At 49.6% G+C, this 18,157-nt stretch overlaps 1 protein-coding gene across 1 annotated transcript in view; it reads right to left on the bottom strand.

The window, feature by feature from the left end:
• The window catches only part of flt4 (fms related receptor tyrosine kinase 4), a 620,139-nt gene that overhangs the window by 333,881 nt on the left and 268,101 nt on the right, over positions 1 to 18,157 (bottom strand). The gene's annotated exons all lie outside the window — the stretch shown is intronic.

The following is an 18,157-nucleotide window of genomic DNA, read 5'->3' as shown; positions in this document are numbered from 1 at the left end:
TGACGACAATGTGCTCTCTCTTCTGGTGTGACAATGAGGACATTCTGCTCTCACTCCTGGTGTGACAATGAGGACAATGTGTTCTCTACTGGTGTGACAATGAGGACAATGTGTTCTCTCCTGGTGTGACAATGAGGGCAATGTGCTCTCTGCTGGTGTGACAATGAGGACAATGTGCTCTCTCTCTTGCTGTGACAATGAGGGCAATGTGCTCTCTTTGTTGATGTGACAATGAGCACAATGTCCTCTCTCTGTTGTGATGATGAGGACAATGTGCTCTCTCTCCTGGAGTGACAATGAGGACAATGTGCTCTCTCTCCTGGTGTGACAATGAGGACAATGTACTCTCTCACCTGGTGTGACAATGAGGACAATGTGCTCACTCTCCTGGCGCGACAATGAGGACAATGTGCTCTCTCTCTGGTGCGATGAGGAGGACAATGTGCTCTCTCACCTGGTGTGACAATGAGGGCAATGTGCTCTCTCCTGGTGTGACAATGAGGACAATGTGCTCTTTCTCCTGGAGTTAATGAGGACAATTTGCTCTCTCTCTGGTGTGATGATGAGGACATTGTGTTCTCTCCCCTGGTGTGACAATGAGGGCAATGTGCTCTCTGCTGGTGTGACAATGACGACAATGTGCTCTCTCTTCTGGTGTGACAATGAGGACATTCTGCTCTCACTCCTGGTGTGACAATGAGGACAATGTGTTCTCTACTGGTGTGACAATGAGGACAATGTGTTCTCTCCTGGTGTGACAATGAGGGCAATGTGCTCTCTGCTGGTGTGACAATGAGGACAATGTGCTCTCTCTCTTGCTGTGACAATGAGGGCAATGTGCTCTCTTTGTTGATGTGACAATGAGCACAATGTCCTCCCACTGTTGTGATGATGAGGACAATGTGCTGTCTCTCCTGGTGTGACAATGAGGACAATGTACTCTCTCTCCTGGTGTGACAATGAGGACAATGTGCTCACTCTCCTGGTGTGACAATGAGGACAATGTGCTCTCTCCTGGTGTGACAATGAGGACAATGTGCTCTCTCTCTTGCTGTGACAACGAGGGCAATGTGCTCTCTCTCCTGGTGTGACAATGAGGAAAATGTGCTCTCTCCGCTGGTGTGACAATGAGGACAATGTCCTCTCTCTGTTGTGATGATGAGGACAATGTGCCCTGTCACCTGGTGTGACAATGAGGACAATGTGCTCCCTCTCCAGGTGTGACAATGAGGACAATGGCTCCCTCTCCTGGTGTGTTAATGAAGACAATGTGCTCTCTCTTTGGTGTGATGATGAGGACCATGAGCTCACTCTCCTGGTGTGACAATGAGGACATTGTGCTCTCACTCCTGGTGTGACAATGAGGAAATTGTGCTCACTCCTGGTGTGACAATGAGGACAATTTGCTCGCTCCCCCTGTGTGACAATGAGGGCAATGTGCTCGCTCTCCTGGTGTGACAATGAGGACAATGTGCTCTCTCTTTGGTGTGATGATGAGGACAATGTGCTCTCTCTCCTGGTGTGACAATGAGAACATTGTGCTCACTCCTGGTGTGACAATGAGGACAATGTGCTCTCTCTCCTGGTGTGACAATGAGGACAATGTGCTCCCTCTCCTGGTGTGACAATGAGGACATTGTTCTCTCACTCCTGGTGTGACAATGAGGGCATTGTGCTCACTCCTGGTGTGACAATGAGGACAATGTGCTCTCTCTCCTGGTGTGACAATGAGGACAATGTGCTCTCTCTCCTGGTGTGACAATGAGGACATTGTGTTCTCACTCCTGGTGTGACAATGAGGACATTGTGCTCACTCCTGGTGTGACAATGAGGACAATTTGCTCTCTCTCCTGGTGTGACAATGAGGACATTGTGCTCTCTCTCTGGTGTGTTGATGAGGACAATGTGCTCTCTCCCCTGGTGTGACAATGAGGACAATGTGCTCTCTCTCCTGGTGTGACAATGAGGACAATGTGCTCTCTCCTGGCGCGACAATGAGGACACTGTGCTCTCTCCTGGCGCGACAATGAGGACAATGTGCGCTCTCTCTGGTGTGACAATGAGGACAACGTGCTCTCTCTCCTGGTGTGACAATGAGGACACTGTGCTCTCTCCTGGTGTGACAATGAGGGCAATGTGCTCTCTCCTGGTGTGACAATGAGGACAATGTGCTCTTTCTCCTGGAGTTAATAAGGACAATTTGCTCTCTCTCCTCATGTGACATTGAGGACAATGTGCTCTCTCTCTGGTGTGATGATGAGGACATTGTGTTCTCTCCCCTGGTGTGACAATGAGGATAATGTGCTCTCTTCCCTGGTGTGACAATGACGACAATGTGCTCTCTCTTCTGGTGTAACAATGAGGACCTTCTGCTCTCACTCCTGGTGTGACAATGATGACAATGTGTTCTCTCCTGGTGTGACAATGAGGACAATGTGTTCTCTCCTGGTGTGACAATGAGGGCAATGTGCTCTCTGCTGGTGTGACAATGAGGACAATGTGCTCTCTCTCCTGGTGTGACAATGAGGACAATACGTTGTCTCTCCTGGTGTGACAATGAGGGCAATGTGCTCTCTGCTGGTGTGACAATGACGACAATGTGCTCTCTCTTCTGGTGTGACAATGAGGACCTTCTGCTCTCACTCCTGGTGTGACAATGAGGACAATATGTTCTCTCCTGGTGTGACAATGAGGACAATGTGTTCTCTCCTGGTGTGACAATGAGGGCAATGTGCTCTCTGCTGGTGTGACAATGAGGACAATGTGCTCTCTCTCTTGCTATGACAATGAGGGCAATGTGCTCTCTCTCTTGAAGTGACAATGAGCACAATGTCCTCTCTCTGTTGTGATGATGAGGACAATGTGCCCTCTCGCGTGGTGTGACAATGAGGAAATTGTGCTCTCTCCCCTGGTTTGACAATGAGGACGATGTGCTCTCTCTCCTTGTGTGACAATGAGGACAATGTACTCTCACTCCTGGTGTGATGATGAGGACAATGTGCTCACCCTCCTGGTGTGACAATGAGGACATTGTGCTCTCACTCATGGTGTGACAATGAGGACATAGTGCTCACTCCTGGTGTGACAATGAGGACAATGTGCTCGCTCTCCTGGTGTGACAATGAGGACAATGTGCTCTCTCTCTGGTGTGATGATGGGGACAATGTGCTCTCTCCTGGTGTGACAATGAGGACAATGTGCTCTCCTGGTGTGACAATGCGGACAATGTGCTCTCCCTCCTGGTGTGATGATGAGGACAATGTGCTCTCTCCCCTGGTGTGACAATGCGGACAATGTGCTCTCCCTCCTGGTGTGACAATTAGAACAATGTGCTCCCTCTCTGTTGTGATGATGAGGACAATGTGCTCTCTCTCCTGTGGTGACAATGAGGATAATGTGCTCTCTTCCCTGGTGTGACAATGACGACAATGTGCTCTCTCTTCTGGTGTGACAATGAGGACATTCTGCTCTCACTCCTGGTGTGACAATGAGGACAATGTGTTCTCTACTGGTGTGACAATGAGGACAATGTGTTCTCTCCTGGTGTGACAATGAGGGCAATGTGCTCTCTGCTGGTGTGACAATGAGGACAATGTGCTCTCTCTCTTGCTGTGACAATGAGGGCAATGTGCTCTCTTTGTTGATGTGACAATGAGCACAATGTCCTCTCTCTGTTGTGATGATGAGGACAATGTGCTCTCTCTCCTGGTGTGACAATGAGGACAATGTGCTCACTCTCCTGGCGCGACAATGAGGACAATGTGCTCTCTCTCTGGTGCGATGAGGAGGACAATGTGCTCTCTCACCTGGTGTGACAATGAGGGCAATGTGCTCTCTCCTGGTGTGACAATGAGGACAATGTGCTCTTTCTCCTGGAGTTAATGAGGACAATTTGCTCTCTCTCTGGTGTGATGATGAGGACATTGTGTTCTCTCCCCTGGTGTGACAATGAGGATAATGTGCTCTCTTCCCTGGTGTGACAATGACGACAATGTGCTCTCTCTTCTGGTGTGACAATGAGGACATTCTGCTCTCACTCCTGGTGTGACAATGAGGACAATGTGTTCTCTACTGGTGTGACAATGAGGACAATGTGTTCTCTCCTGGTGTGACAATGAGGGCAATGTGCTCTCTGCTGGTGTGACAATGAGGACAATGTGCTCTCTCTCTTGCTGTGACAATGAGGGCAATGTGCTCTCTTTGTTGATGTGACAATGAGCACAATGTCCTCCCACTGTTGTGATGATGAGGACAATGTGCTCTCTCTCCTGGTGTGACAATGAGGACAATGTACTCTCTCTCCTGGTGTGACAATGAGGACAATGTGCTCACTCTCCTGGTGTGACAATGAGGACAATGTGCTCTCTCCTGGTGTGACAATGAGGACAATGTGCTCTCTCTCTTGCTGTGACAACGAGGGCAATGTGCTCTCTCTCCTGGTGTGACAATGAGGAAAATGTGCTCTCTCCGCTGGTGTGACAATGAGGACAATGTCCTCTCTCTGTTGTGATGATGAGGACAATGTGCCCTGTCACCTGGTGTGAGAATGAGGACAATGTGCTCCCTCTCCAGGTGTGACAATGAGGACAATGGCTCCCTCTCCTGGTGTGTTAATGAAGACAATGTGCTCTCTCTTTGGTGTGATGATGAGGACCATGAGCTCACTCTCCTGGTGTGACAATGAGGACATTGTGCTCTCACTCCTGGTGTGACAATGAGGAAATTGTGCTCACTCCTGGTGTGACAATGAGGACAATTTGCTCGCTCCCCCTGTGTGACAATGAGGGCAATGTGCTCGCTCTCCTGGTGTGACAATGAGGACAATGTGCTCTCTCTTTGGTGTGATGATGAGGACAATGTGCTCTCTCTCCTGGTGTGACAATGAGAACATTGTGCTCACTCCTGGTGTGACAATGAGGACAATGTGCTCTCTCTCCTGGTGTGACAATGAGGACAATGTGCTCCCTCTCCTGGTGTGACAATGAGGACATTGTTCTCTCACTCCTGGTGTGACAATGAGGGCATTGTGCTCACTCCTGGTGTGACAATGAGGACAATGTGCTCTCTCTCCTGGTGTGACAATGAGGACAATATGCTCTCTCTCCTGGTGTGACAATGAGGACATTGTGTTCTCACTCCTGGTGTGACAATGAGGACATTGTGCTCACTCCTGGTGTGACAATGAGGACAATTTGCTCTCTCTCCTGGTGTGACAATGAGGACATTGTGCTCTCTCTCTGGTGTGTTGATGAGGACAATGTGCTCTCTCCCCTGGTGTGACAATGAGGACAATGTGCTCTCTCTCCTGGTGTGACAATGAGGACAATGTGCTCTCTCCTGGCGCGACAATGAGGACACTGTGCTCTCTCCTGGCGCGACAATGAGGACAATGTGCGCTCTCTCTGGTGTGATGATGAAGACAATGTGCTCTCTCTCTGGTGTGTTGATGAGGACAATGTGCTCTCTCCCCTGGTGTGACAATGAGGACAACGTGCTCTCTCTCCTGGTGTGACAATGAGGACACTGTGCTCTCTCCTGGTGTGACAATGAGGGCAATGTGCTCTCTCCTGGTGTGACAATGAGGACAATGTGCTCTTTCTCCTGGAGTTAATAAGGACAATTTGCTCTCTCTCCTCATGTGACATTGAGGACAATGTGCTCTCTCTCTGGTGTGATGATGAGGACATTGTGTTCTCTCCCCTGGTGTGACAATGAGGACAATGTGCTCTCTCCCCTGGTGTGACAATGAGGATAATGTGCTCTCTTCCCTGGTGTGACAATGACGACAATGTGCTCTCTCTTCTGGTGTAACAATGAGGACCGTCTGCTCTCACTCCTGGTGTGACAATGATGACAATGTGTTCTCTCCTGGTGTGACAATGAGGGCAATGTGCTCTCTGCTGGTGTGACAATGAGGACAATGTGATCTCTCTCCTGGTGTGACAATGAGGACAATGTGTTCTCTCCTGGTGTGACAATGAGGGCAATGTGCTCTCTGCTGGTGTGACAATGAGGACAATGTGCTCTCTCTCCTGGTGTGACAATGAGGACAATACGTTGTCTCTCCTGGTGTGACAATGAGGGCAATGTGCTCTCTGCTGGTGTGACAATGACGACAATGTGCTCTCTCTTCTGGTGTGACAATGAGGACCTTCTGCTCTCACTCCTGGTGTGACAATGAGGACAATATGTTCTCTCCTGGTGTGACAATGAGGACAATGTGTTCTCTCCTGGTGTGACAATGAGGGCAATGTGCTCTCTCTCTTGCTATGACAATGAGGGCAATGTGCTCTCTCTCTTGAAGTGACAATGAGCACAATGTCCTCTCTCTGTTGTGATGATGAGGACAATGTGCCCTCTCGCGTGGTGTGACAATGAGGAAATTGTGCTCTCTCCCCTGGTTTGACAATGAGGACGATGTGCTCTCTCTCCTTGTGTGACAATGAGGACAATGTACTCTCACTCCTGGTGTGATGATGAGGACAATGTGCTCACCCTCCTGGTGTGACAATGAGGACATTGTGCTCTCACTCATGGTGTGACAATGAGGACATAGTGCTCACTCCTGGTGTGACAATGAGGACAATGTGCTCGCTCTCCTGGTGTGACAATGAGGACAATGTGCTCTCTCTCTGGTGTGATGATGGGGACAATGTGCTCTCTCCTGGTGTGACAATGAGGACAATGTGCTCTCCTGGTGTGACAATGCGGACAATGTGCTCTCCCTCCTGGTGTGATGATGAGGACAATGTGCTCTCTCCCCTGGTGTGACAATGCGGACAATGTGCTCTCCCTCCTGGTGTGACAATTAGAACAATGTGCTCCCTCTCTGTTGTGATGATGAGGACAATGTGCTCTCTCTCCTGTGGTGACAATGAGGACATTGTGTTCTCTGCCCTGGTGTGACAATGATGAAAATGTGCTCTCCCTCCTGGTGTGACAATGAGGACATTCTGCTCTCACTCCTGGCGTTACAATGAGGACATTGTGCTCACCCCTGGTGTGACAATGAGGACATTGTGCTCTCACACCTGGTGTGACAATGAGGACATTGTGCTCACTCCTGGTGTGACAATGAGGACAATGTGCTCTCTCTCCTGGTGTGACAATGAGGACAATGTGCTCTCTCTCTGGTGTGATGATGGGGACAATGTGCTCTCTCCTGGTGTGACAATGAGGACAATGTGCTCTCCTGGTGTGACAATGCGGACAATGTGCCCTCCCTCCTGGTGTGATGATGAGGACAATGTGCTCTCTCCCCTGGTGTGACAATGCGGACAATGTGCTCTCCCTCCTGGTGTGACAATTAGAACAATGTGCTCCCTCTCTGTTGTGATGATGAGGACAATGTGCTCTCTCTCCTGTGGTGACAATGAGGACATTGTGTTCTCTGCCCTGGTGTGACAATGATGAAAACGTGCTCTCCCTCCTGGTGTGACAATGAGGACATTCTGCTCTCACTCCTGGCGTTACAATGAGGACATTGTGCTCACCCCTGGTGTGACAATGAGGACATTGTGCTCTCACACCTGGTGTGACAATGAGGACATTGTGCTCACTCCTGGTGTGACAATGAGGACAATGTGCTCTCTCTCCTGGTGTGACAATGAGGACGATGTGCTCTCTCCCCTGGTGTAACAATGAGGACAATGTGCTCTCTCTCCTGGTGTGACAATGAGGACAATGTGCTCTCTCCCCTGGTGTGTCAATGAGGACAATGTACTCTCTCTCCTGGTGTGACAATGACGACATTGTGCTCACTCCTGGTGTGACAATGAGGACAATGTGATCTCTCTTCTGGTGTGACAATGAGGCCAATGTGCTCTCTCTCCTGGTGTGACAATGAAGACAATGTGCTCTCTCTTTGGTGTGACAATGAGGACATTGTGCTCACTCCTGGTGTGACAATGAGGACAATGTGCTCCCTCTCCTGGTGTGACAATGAGGACGATGTGCTCTCTCCCCTGGTGTAACAATGAGGACAATGTGCTCTCTCTCCTGGTGTGACAATGAGGACAATGTGCTCTCTCCCCTGGTGTGTCAATGAGGACAATGTACTCTCTCTCCTGGTGTGACAATGACGACATTGTGCTCACTCCTGGTGTGACAATGAGGACAATGTGATCTCTCTTCTGGTGTGACAATGAGGCCAATGTGCTCTCTCTCCTGGTGTGACAATGAAGACAATGTGCTCTCTCTTTGGTGTGACGATGAGGACAATGTGCTCTCTCTCCTAGTGTGACAATGAGGATAATGTGCTCTCTCTGCTGGTGTGACAATGAGGACAAAGTGCTGTCTCTTGCTCTGACAATGAGGTCAATGTGCTTTCTCCCCAGGTGTGACAATGAGGACAATGTGCTCTCTATCTTGCTGTGACAACGAGGGCAATGTGCTCTCTCTCCTGGTGTGACAATGAGGAAAATGTGCTCTCTCCGCTGGTGTGACAATGAGGACAATGTCCTCTCTCTGTTGTGATGATGAGGACAATGTGCCCTGTCCCCTGGTGTGACAATGAGGACATGTGCTCTCTCCCCTGGTTTGACAATGAGGACAATGTGCTCTCTCTCCTGGTGTGACAATGAGGACGCAGTGCTCTCTCTCCTGGTGTGACAATGAGGACAATGTGCTCTCTCCTGGTGTCACAATGAGGACAACGTTCTCCCTCTCCAGGTGTGACAATGAGGAAATTGTGCTCTCTCTCCTGGTGTGTTAATGAGGACAATGTGCTCTCTCTTTGGTGTGATGATGAGGACCATGTGCTCACTCTCCTGGTGTGACAATGAGGACATTGTGCTCTCACTCCTGGTGTGACAATGAGGAAATTGTGCTCACTCCTGGTGTGACAATGAGGACAATTTGCTCGCTCTCCCTCTGTGACAATGAGGACAATGTGCTCGCTCTCCTGGTGTGACAATGAGGACAATGTGCTCTCTCTTTGGTGGGATGATGAGGACAATGTGCTCTCTCTCCTGGTGTGACAATGAGGACATTGTGCTCACTCCTGGTGTGACAATGAGGACAATGTGCTCTCTCTCCTGGTGTGACAATGAGGACAATGTGCTCTCTGACCTGGTGTGACAATGAGGACAATCTGCTCACTCTCCTGGTGTGACAATGAGGATATTGTGCTCTCACTCCTGGTGTGACAATGAGGGCATTGTGCTCACTCCTGGTGTGACAATGAGGACAATGTGCTCTCTCTCCTGGTGTGACAATGAGGACAATGTGCTCTCTCTCCTGGTGTGACAATGAGGACATTGTGTTCTCACTCCTGGAGTGACAATGAGGACATTGTGCTCACTCCTGGTGTGACAATGAGGACAATTTGCTTTCTCCCCCTGTGTGACAATGAGGACAATGTGCTCACTATCCTGGTGTGACGATGAGGACACTGTGCTCTCTCTTTGGTGTGATGATGAGGACAATGTGCTCTCTCTCCTGGTGTGACAATGAGGACATTGTGCTCACTCATGGTGTGACAATGAGGACAATGTGCTCTCTCTCCTGGTGTGACAATGGGGACAATGTGCTCTCTCTCCTGGTGTGACAATGAGGACAATGTGCTCGCTCTCCTGGTGTGACAATGAGGACATTGTGCTCTCACACCTGGTGTGACAATGAGGACATTGTGCTCACTCCTGGTGTGACAATGAGGACAATGTCCTCTCTCTCCTGGTGTGACAATGAGGACGATGTGCTCTCTCCACTGGTGTGACAATGAGGACAATGTGCTCTCTCTCCTGGTGTGACAATGAGGACAATGTACTCTCTCTCCAGGTGTGACATTGAGGACGATGTGCTCTCTCCCCTGGTGTGACAATGAGGGCAATGTGCTTTCTCTCCTGGTGTGACAATGAGGACAATGTGCTATCTCCTGGCGCGACAATGAGGACAATGTGCTCTCTCTCTGGTGTGATGAGGAGGACAATGTGCTCTCTCACCTGGTGTGACAATGAGGACAATGTGCTCTCTCACCTGGTGTGACAATGAGGATAATGTGCTCACTCTCCTGGTGTGACAATGAGGACATTGTTCTCTCACTCCTGGTGTGACAATGAGGGCATTGTGCTCACTCCTGGTGTGACAATGAGGACAATGTGCTCTCTCTCCTGGTTTGACAATGAGGACAATGTGCTCTCTCTCCTGGTGTGACAATGAGGACAATGTGCTCTCTCACCTGGTGTGACAATGAGGACAATGTGCTCTCTCACCTGGTGTGACAATGAGGATAATGTGCTCACTCTCCTGGTGTGACAATGAGGACATTGTTCTCTCACTCCTGGTGTGACAATGAGGACATTGTGCTCACTCCTGGTGTGACAATGAGGACAATGTGCTCTTTCTCCTGGAGTTAATGAGGACAATGTGCTCTCTCTCTGGTGTGATGATGAGGACATTGTGTTCTCTCCCCTGGTGTGACAATGAGGATAATGTGCTCTCTTCCCTGGTGTGACAATGACGACAATGTGCTCTCTCTTCTGGTGTGACAATGAGGACAATGTGTTCTCTCCTGGTGTGACAATGAGGGCAATGTGCTCTCTGCTGGTGTGACAATGAGGACAATGTGCTCTCTCTCCTGGTGCGACAATGAGGACAATGTGTTCTCTCCTGGTGTGACAATGAGGGCAATGTGCTCTCTGCTGGTGTGACAATGAGGACAATGTGCTCTCTCTCTTGCTGTGACAATGAGGGAAATGTGCTCTCTTTCTTGATGTGACAATGAGCACAATGTCCTCTCTCTGTTGTGATGATGAGGACAATGTGCTCTCTCTCCTGGTGTGACAATGAGGACAATGTACTCTCTCTCCTGGTGTGACAATGAGGACAATGTGCTCACTCTCCTGGTGTGACAATGAGGACAATGTGCTCTCACTCATGGTGTGACAATGAGGACAAAGTGCTCTCTCTCTTGCTGTGACAACGAGGGCAATGTGCTCTCTCTCCTGGTGTGACAATGAGGACAATGTGCTCTCTCTCCTGGTGTGACAATGAGGACAATGTGCTCTCTCTCTTGCTGTGACAACGAGGGCAATGTGCTCTCTCTCCTGGTGTGACAATGAGGAAAATGTGCTCACTCCGCTGGTGTGACAATGAGGACAATGTCCTATCTCTGTTGTGATGATGAGGGCAATGTGCCCTGTCACCTGGTGTGACAATGAGGACATTGTGCTCTCTCCCCTGGTTTGACAATGAGGACAATGTGCTCTCTCTCCTGGTGTGACAACGAGGACGCAGTGCTCTCTCTCCTGGTGTGACAATGAGGACAATGTGCTCTCTCCGGGTGTCACAATGAGGACAATGTGCTCCCTCTCCAGGTGTGACAATGAGGACAATGGCTCCCTCTCCTGGTGTGTTAATGAAGACAATGTGCTCTCTCTTTGGTGCGATGATGAGGACCATGAGCTCACTCTCCTGGTGTGACAATGAGGACATTGTGCTCTCACTCCTTGTGTGACAATGAGGAAATTGTGCTCACTCCTGGTGTGACAATGAGGACAATTTGCTCGCTCCCCCTGTGTGACAATGAGGACAATGTGCTCTCTCTTTGGTGTGATGATGAGGACAATGTGCTCTCTCTCCTGGTGTGACAATGAGAACATTGTGCTCACTCCTGGTGTGACAATGAGGACAATGTGCTCTCTCTCCTGGTGTGACAATGAGGACAATGTGCTCTCTCACCTGGTGTGACAATGAGGACAATGTGCTCACTCTCCTGGTGTGACAATGAGGACATTGTTCTCTCACTCCTGGTGTGACAATGAGGGCATTGTGCTCACTCCTGGTGTGACAATGAGGACAATGTGCTCTCTCTCCTGGTGTGACAATGAGGACAATGTGCTCTCTCTCCTGGTGTGACAATGAGGACATTGTGTTCTCACTCCTGGTGTGACAATGAGGACATTGTGCTCACTCCTGGTGTGACAATGAGGACAATTTGCTCTCTCTCCTGGTGTGACAATGAGGACATTGTGCTCTCTCTCTGGTGTGTTGATGAGGACAATGTGCTCTCTCCCCTGGTGTGACAATGAGGACAATGTGCTCTCTCTCCTGGTGTGACAATGAGGACAATGTGCTCTCTCCTGGCGCGACAATGATGACACTGTGCTATCTCCTGGCGCGACAATGAGGACAATGTGCTCTCTCTCTGGTGTGATGATGAAGACAATGTGCTCTCTCTGGTGTGTTGATGAGGACAATGTGCTCTCTCCCCTGGTGTGACAATGAGGACAATGTGCTCTCTCTCCTGGTGTGACAATGAGGACACTGTGCTCTCTCCTGGTGTGACAATGAGGGCAATGTGCTCTCTCCTGGTGTGACAATGAGGACAATGTGCACTTTCTCCTGGAGTTAATGAGGACAATTTGCTCTCTCTCCTCTTGTGACATTGAGGACAATGTGCTCTCTCTCTGGTGTGATGATGAGGACATTGTGTTCTCTCCCCTGGTGTGACAATGAGGATAATGTGCTCTCTTCCCTGGTGTGACAATGACGACAATCTGCTCTCTCTCCTGGTGTGACAATGATGACAATGTGTTCTCTCCTGGTGTGACAATGAGGACAATGTGATCTCTCTTCTGGTGTGACAATGAGGCCAATGTTCTCTCTCTCCTGGTGTGACAATGAAGACAATGTGCTCTCTCTTTGGTGTGACAATGAGGACATTGTGCTCACTCCTGGTGTGACAATGAGGACAATGTGCTCTCTCTCCTGGTGTGACAATGAGGACGATGTGCTCTCTCCCCTCGTGTAACAATGAGGACAATGTGCTCTCTCTCCTGGTGTGACAATGAGGACAATGTGCTCTCTCCGCTGGTGTGTCAATGAGGACAATGTACTCTCTCTCCTGGTGTGACAATGACGACATTGTGCTCACTCCTGGTGTGACAATGAGGACAATGTGATCTCTCTTCTGGTGTGACAATGAGGCCAATGTGCTCTCTCTCCTGGTGTGACAATGAAGACAATGTGCTCTCTCTTTGGTGTGACGATGAGGACAATGTGCTCTCTCTCCTAGTGTGACAATGAGGATAATGTGCTCTCTCTGCTGGTGTGACAATGAGGACAAAGTGCTGTCTCTTGCTCTGACAATGAGGTCAATGTGCTTTCTCCCCAGGTGTGACAATGAGGACAATGTGCTCTCTATCTTGCTGTGACAACGAGGGCAATGTGCTCTCTCTCCTGGTGTGACAATGAGGAAAATGTGCTCTCTCCGCTGGTGTGACAATGAGGACAATGTCCTCTCTCTGTTGTGATGATGAGGACAATGTGCCCTGTCCCCTGGTGTGACAATGAGGACATGTGCTCTCTCCCCTGGTTTGACAATGAGGACAATGTGCTCTCTCTCCTGGTGTGACAATGAGGACGCAGTGCTCTCTCTCCTGGTGTGACAATGAGGACAATGTGCTCTCTCCTGGTGTCACAATGAGGACAACGTTCTCCCTCTCCAGGTGTGACAATGAGGAAATTGTGCTCTCTCTCCTGGTGTGTTAATGAGGACAATGTGCTCTCTCTTTGGTGTGATGATGAGGACCATGTGCTCACTCTCCTGGTGTGACAATGAGGACATTGTGCTCTCACTCCTGGTGTGACAATGAGGAAATTGTGCTCACTCCTGGTGTGACAATGAGGACAATTTGCTCGCTCCCCCTCTGTGACAATGAGGACAATGTGCTCGCTCTCCTGGTGTGACAATGAGGACAATGTGCTCTCTCTTTGGTGGGATGATGAGGACAATGTGCTCTCTCTCCTGGTGTGACAATGAGGACATTGTGCTCACTCCTGGTGTGACAATGAGGACAATGTGCTCTCTCTCCTGGTGTGACAATGAGGACAATGTGCTCTCTGACCTGGTGTGACAATGAGGACAATCTGCTCACTCTCCTGGTGTGACAATGAGGATATTGTGCTCTCACTCCTGGTGTGACAATGAGGGCATTGTGCTCACTCCTGGTGTGACAATGAGGACAATGTGCTCTCTCTCCTGGTGTGACAATGAGGACAATGTGCTCTCTCTCCTGGTGTGACAATGAGGACGATGTGCTCTCTCCCCTGGTGTGACAATGAGGGCAATGTGCTTTCTCTCCTGGTGTGACAATGAGGACAATGTGCTCACTCCTGGTGTGACAATGAGGACAATTTGCTTTCTCCCCCTGTGTGACAATGAGGACAATGTGCTCACTATCCTGGTGTGACGATGAGGACACTGTGCTCTCTCTTTGGTGTGATGATGAGGACAATGTGCTCTCTCTCCTGGTGTGACAATGAGGACATTGTGCTCACTCATGGTGTGACAATGAGGACAATGTGCTCTCTCTCCTGGTGTGACAATGAGGACAATGTGCTCTCTCTCCTGGTGTGACAATGAGGACAATGTGCTCGCTCTCCTGGTGTGACAATGAGGACATTGTGCTCTCACACCTGGTGTGACAATGAGGACATTGTGCTCACTCCTGGTGTGACAATGAGGACAATGTCCTCTCTCTCCTGGTGTGACAATGAGGACGATGTGCTCTCTCCACTGGTGTGACAATGAGGACAATGTGCTCTCTCTCCTGGTGTGACAATGAGGACAATGTACTCTCTCTCCAGGTGTGACAATGAGGACGATGTGCTCTCTCCCCTGGTGTGACAATGAGGGCAATGTGCTTTCTCTCCTGGTGTGACAATGAGGACAATGTGCTATCTCCTGGCGCGACAATGAGGACAATGTGCTCTCTCTCTGGTGTGATGAGGAGGACAATGTGCTCTCTCACCTGGTGTGACAATGAGGACAATGTGCTCTCTCACCTGGTGTGACAATGAGGATAATGTGCTCACTCTCCTGGTGTGACAATGAGGACATTGTTCTCTCACTCCTGGTGTGACAATGAGGGCATTGTGCTCACTCCTGGTGTGACAATGAGGACAATGTGCTCTCTTTCTTGATGTGACAATGAGCACAATGTCCTCTCTCTGTTGTGATGATGAGGACAATGTGCTCTCTCTCCTGGTGTGACAATGAGGACAATGTACTCTCTCTCCTGGTGTGACAATGAGGACAATGTGCTCACTCTCCTGGTGTGACAATGAGGACAATGTGCTCTCACTCATGGTGTGACAATGAGGACAAAGTGCTCTCTCTCTTGCTGTGACAACGAGGGCAATGTGCTCTCTCTCCTGGTGTGACAATGAGGACAATGTGCTCTCTCTCTTGCTGTGACAACGAGGGCAATGTGCTCTCTCTCCTGGTGTGACAATGAGGAAAATGTGCTCACTCCGCTGGTGTGACAATGAGGACAATGTCCTATCTCTGTTGTGATGATGAGGACAATGTGCCCTGTCACCTGGTGTGACAATGAGGACATTGTGCTCTCTCCCCTGGTTTGACAATGAGGACAATGTGCTCTCTCTCCTGGTGTGACAACGAGGACGCAGTGCTCTCTCTCCTGGTGTGACAATGAGGACAATGTGCTCTCTCCGGGTGTCACAATGAGGACAATGTGCTCCCTCTCCAGGTGTGACAATGAGGACAATGGCTCCCTCTCCTGGTGTGTTAATGAAGACAATGTGCTCTCTCTTTGGTGCGATGATGAGGACCATGAGCTCACTCTCCTGGTGTGACAATGAGGACATTGTGCTCTCACTCCTTGTGTGACAATGAGGAAATTGTGCTCACTCCTGGTGTGACAATGAGGACAATTTGCTCGCTCCCCCTGTGTGACAATGAGGACAATGTGCTCGCTCTCCTGGTGTGACAATGAGGACAATGTGCTCTCTCTTTGGTGTGATGATGAGGACAATGTGCTCTCTCTCCTGGTGTGACAATGAGAACATTGTGCTCACTCCTGGTGTGACAATGAGGACAATGTGCTCTCTCTCCTGGTGTGACAATGAGGACAATGTGCTCTCTCACCTGGTGTGACAATGAGGACAATGTGCTCACTCTCCTGGTGTGACAATGAGGACATTGTTCTCTCACTCCTGGTGTGACAATGAGGGCATTGTGCTCACTCCTGGTGTGACAATGAGGACAATGTGCTCTCTCTCCTGGTGTGACAATGAGGACAATGTGCTCTCTCTCCTGGTGTGACAATGAGGACATTGTGTTCTCACTCCTGGTGTGACAATGAGGACATTGTGCTCACTCCTGGTGTGACAATGAGGACAATTTGCTCTCTCTCCTGGTGTGACAATGAGGACATTGTGCTCTCTCTCTGGTGTGTTGATGAGGACAATGTGCTCTCTCCCCTGGTGTGACAATGAGGACAATGTGCTCTCTCTCCTGGTGTGACAATGAGGACAATGTGCTCTCTCCTGGCGCGACAATGATGACACTGTGCTATCTCCTGGCGCGACAATGAGGACAATGTGCTCTCTCTCTGGTGTGATGATGAAGACAATGTGCTCTCTCTGGTGTGTTGATGAGGACAATGTGCTCTCTCCCCTGGTGTGACAATGAGGACAATGTGCTCTCTCTCCTGGTGTGACAATGAGGACACTGTGCTCTCTCCTGGTGTGACAATGAGGGCAATGTGCTCTCTCCTGGTGTGACAATGAGGACAATGTGCACTTTCTCCTGGAGTTAATGAGGACAATTTGCTCTCTCTCCTCTTGTGACATTGAGGACAATGTGCTCTCTCTCTGGTGTGATGATGAGGACATTGTGTTCTCTCCCCTGGTGTGACAATGAGGATAATGTGCTCTCTTCCCTGGTGTGACAATGACGACAATCTGCTCTCTCTCCTGGTGTGACAATGAGGACAATGTGCTCTCTCTCCTGGTGTGACAATGAGGACAATGTGATCTCTCTTCTGGTGTGACAATGAGGCCAATGTGCTCTCTCTCCTGGTGTGACAATGAAGACAATGTGCTCTCTCTTTGGTGTGACAATGAGGACATTGTGCTCACTCCTGGTGTGACAATGAGGACAATGTGCTCTCTCTCCTGGTGTGACAATGAGGACGATGTGCTCTCTCCCCTCGTGTAACAATGAGGACAATGTGCTCTCTCTCCTGGTGTGACAATGAGGACAATGTGCTCTCTCCCCTGGTGTGTCAATGAGGACAATGTACTCTCTCTCCTGGTGTGACAATGACGACATTGTGCTCACTCCTGGTGTGACAATGAGGACAATGTGATCTCTCTTCTGGTGTGACAATGAGGCCAATGTGCTCTCTCTCCTGGTGTGACAATGAGGATAATGTGCTCTCTCTGCTGGTGTGACAATGAGTACAATGTGCTCTCTGACCTGGTGTGACAATGAGGACAATGTGCTCTCTCTCCTGGTGTGACAATGAGGACGCAGTGCTCTCTCTCCTGGTGTGACAATGAGGACAATGTGCTCTCTCCTGGTGTCACAATGAGGACAACGTTCTCCCTCTCCAGGTGTGACAATGAGGAAATTGTGCTCTCTCTCCTGGTGTGTTAATGAGGACAATGTGCTCTCTCTTTGGTGTGATGATGAGGACCATGTGCTCACTCTCCTGGTGTGACAATGAGGACATTGTGCTCTCACTCCTGGTGTGACAATGAGGAAATTGTGCTCACTCCTGGTGTGACAATGAGGACAATTTGCTCGCTCCCCCTCTGTGACAATGAGGACAATGTGCTCGCTCTCCTGGTGTGACAATGAGGACAATGTGCTCTCTCTTTGGTGGGATGATGAGGACAATGTGCTCTCTCTCCTGGTGTGACAATGAGGACATTGTGCTCACTCCTGGTGTGACAATGAGGACAATGTGCTCTCTCTCCTGGTGTGACAATGAGGACAATGTGCTCTCTGACCTGGTGTGACAATGAGGACAATCTGCTCACTCTCCTGGTGTGACAATGAGGATATTGTGCTCTCACTCCTGGTGTGACAATGAGGGCATTGTGCTCACTCCTGGTGTGACAATGAGGACAATGTGCTCTCTCTCCTGGTGTGACAATGAGGACAATGTGCTCTCTCTCCTGGTGTGACAATGAGGACATTGTGTTCTCACTCCTGGAGTGACAATGAGGACATTGTGCTCACTCCTGGTGTGACAATGAGGACAATTTGCTTTCTCCCCCTGTGTGACAATGAGGACAATGTGCTCACTATCCTGGTGTGACGATGAGGACACTGTGCTCTCTCTTTGGTGTGATGATGAGGACAATGTGCTCTCTCTCCTGGTGTGACAATGAGGACATTGTG

The sequence above is a fragment of the Scyliorhinus torazame genome, chromosome 7 (assembly GCF_047496885.1).
Source record: "Scyliorhinus torazame isolate Kashiwa2021f chromosome 7, sScyTor2.1, whole genome shotgun sequence".
Taxonomy (NCBI): Eukaryota; Metazoa; Chordata; class Chondrichthyes; order Carcharhiniformes; family Scyliorhinidae; genus Scyliorhinus; species Scyliorhinus torazame.
This window is presented reverse-complemented; position numbering and strand designations above follow the sequence as displayed.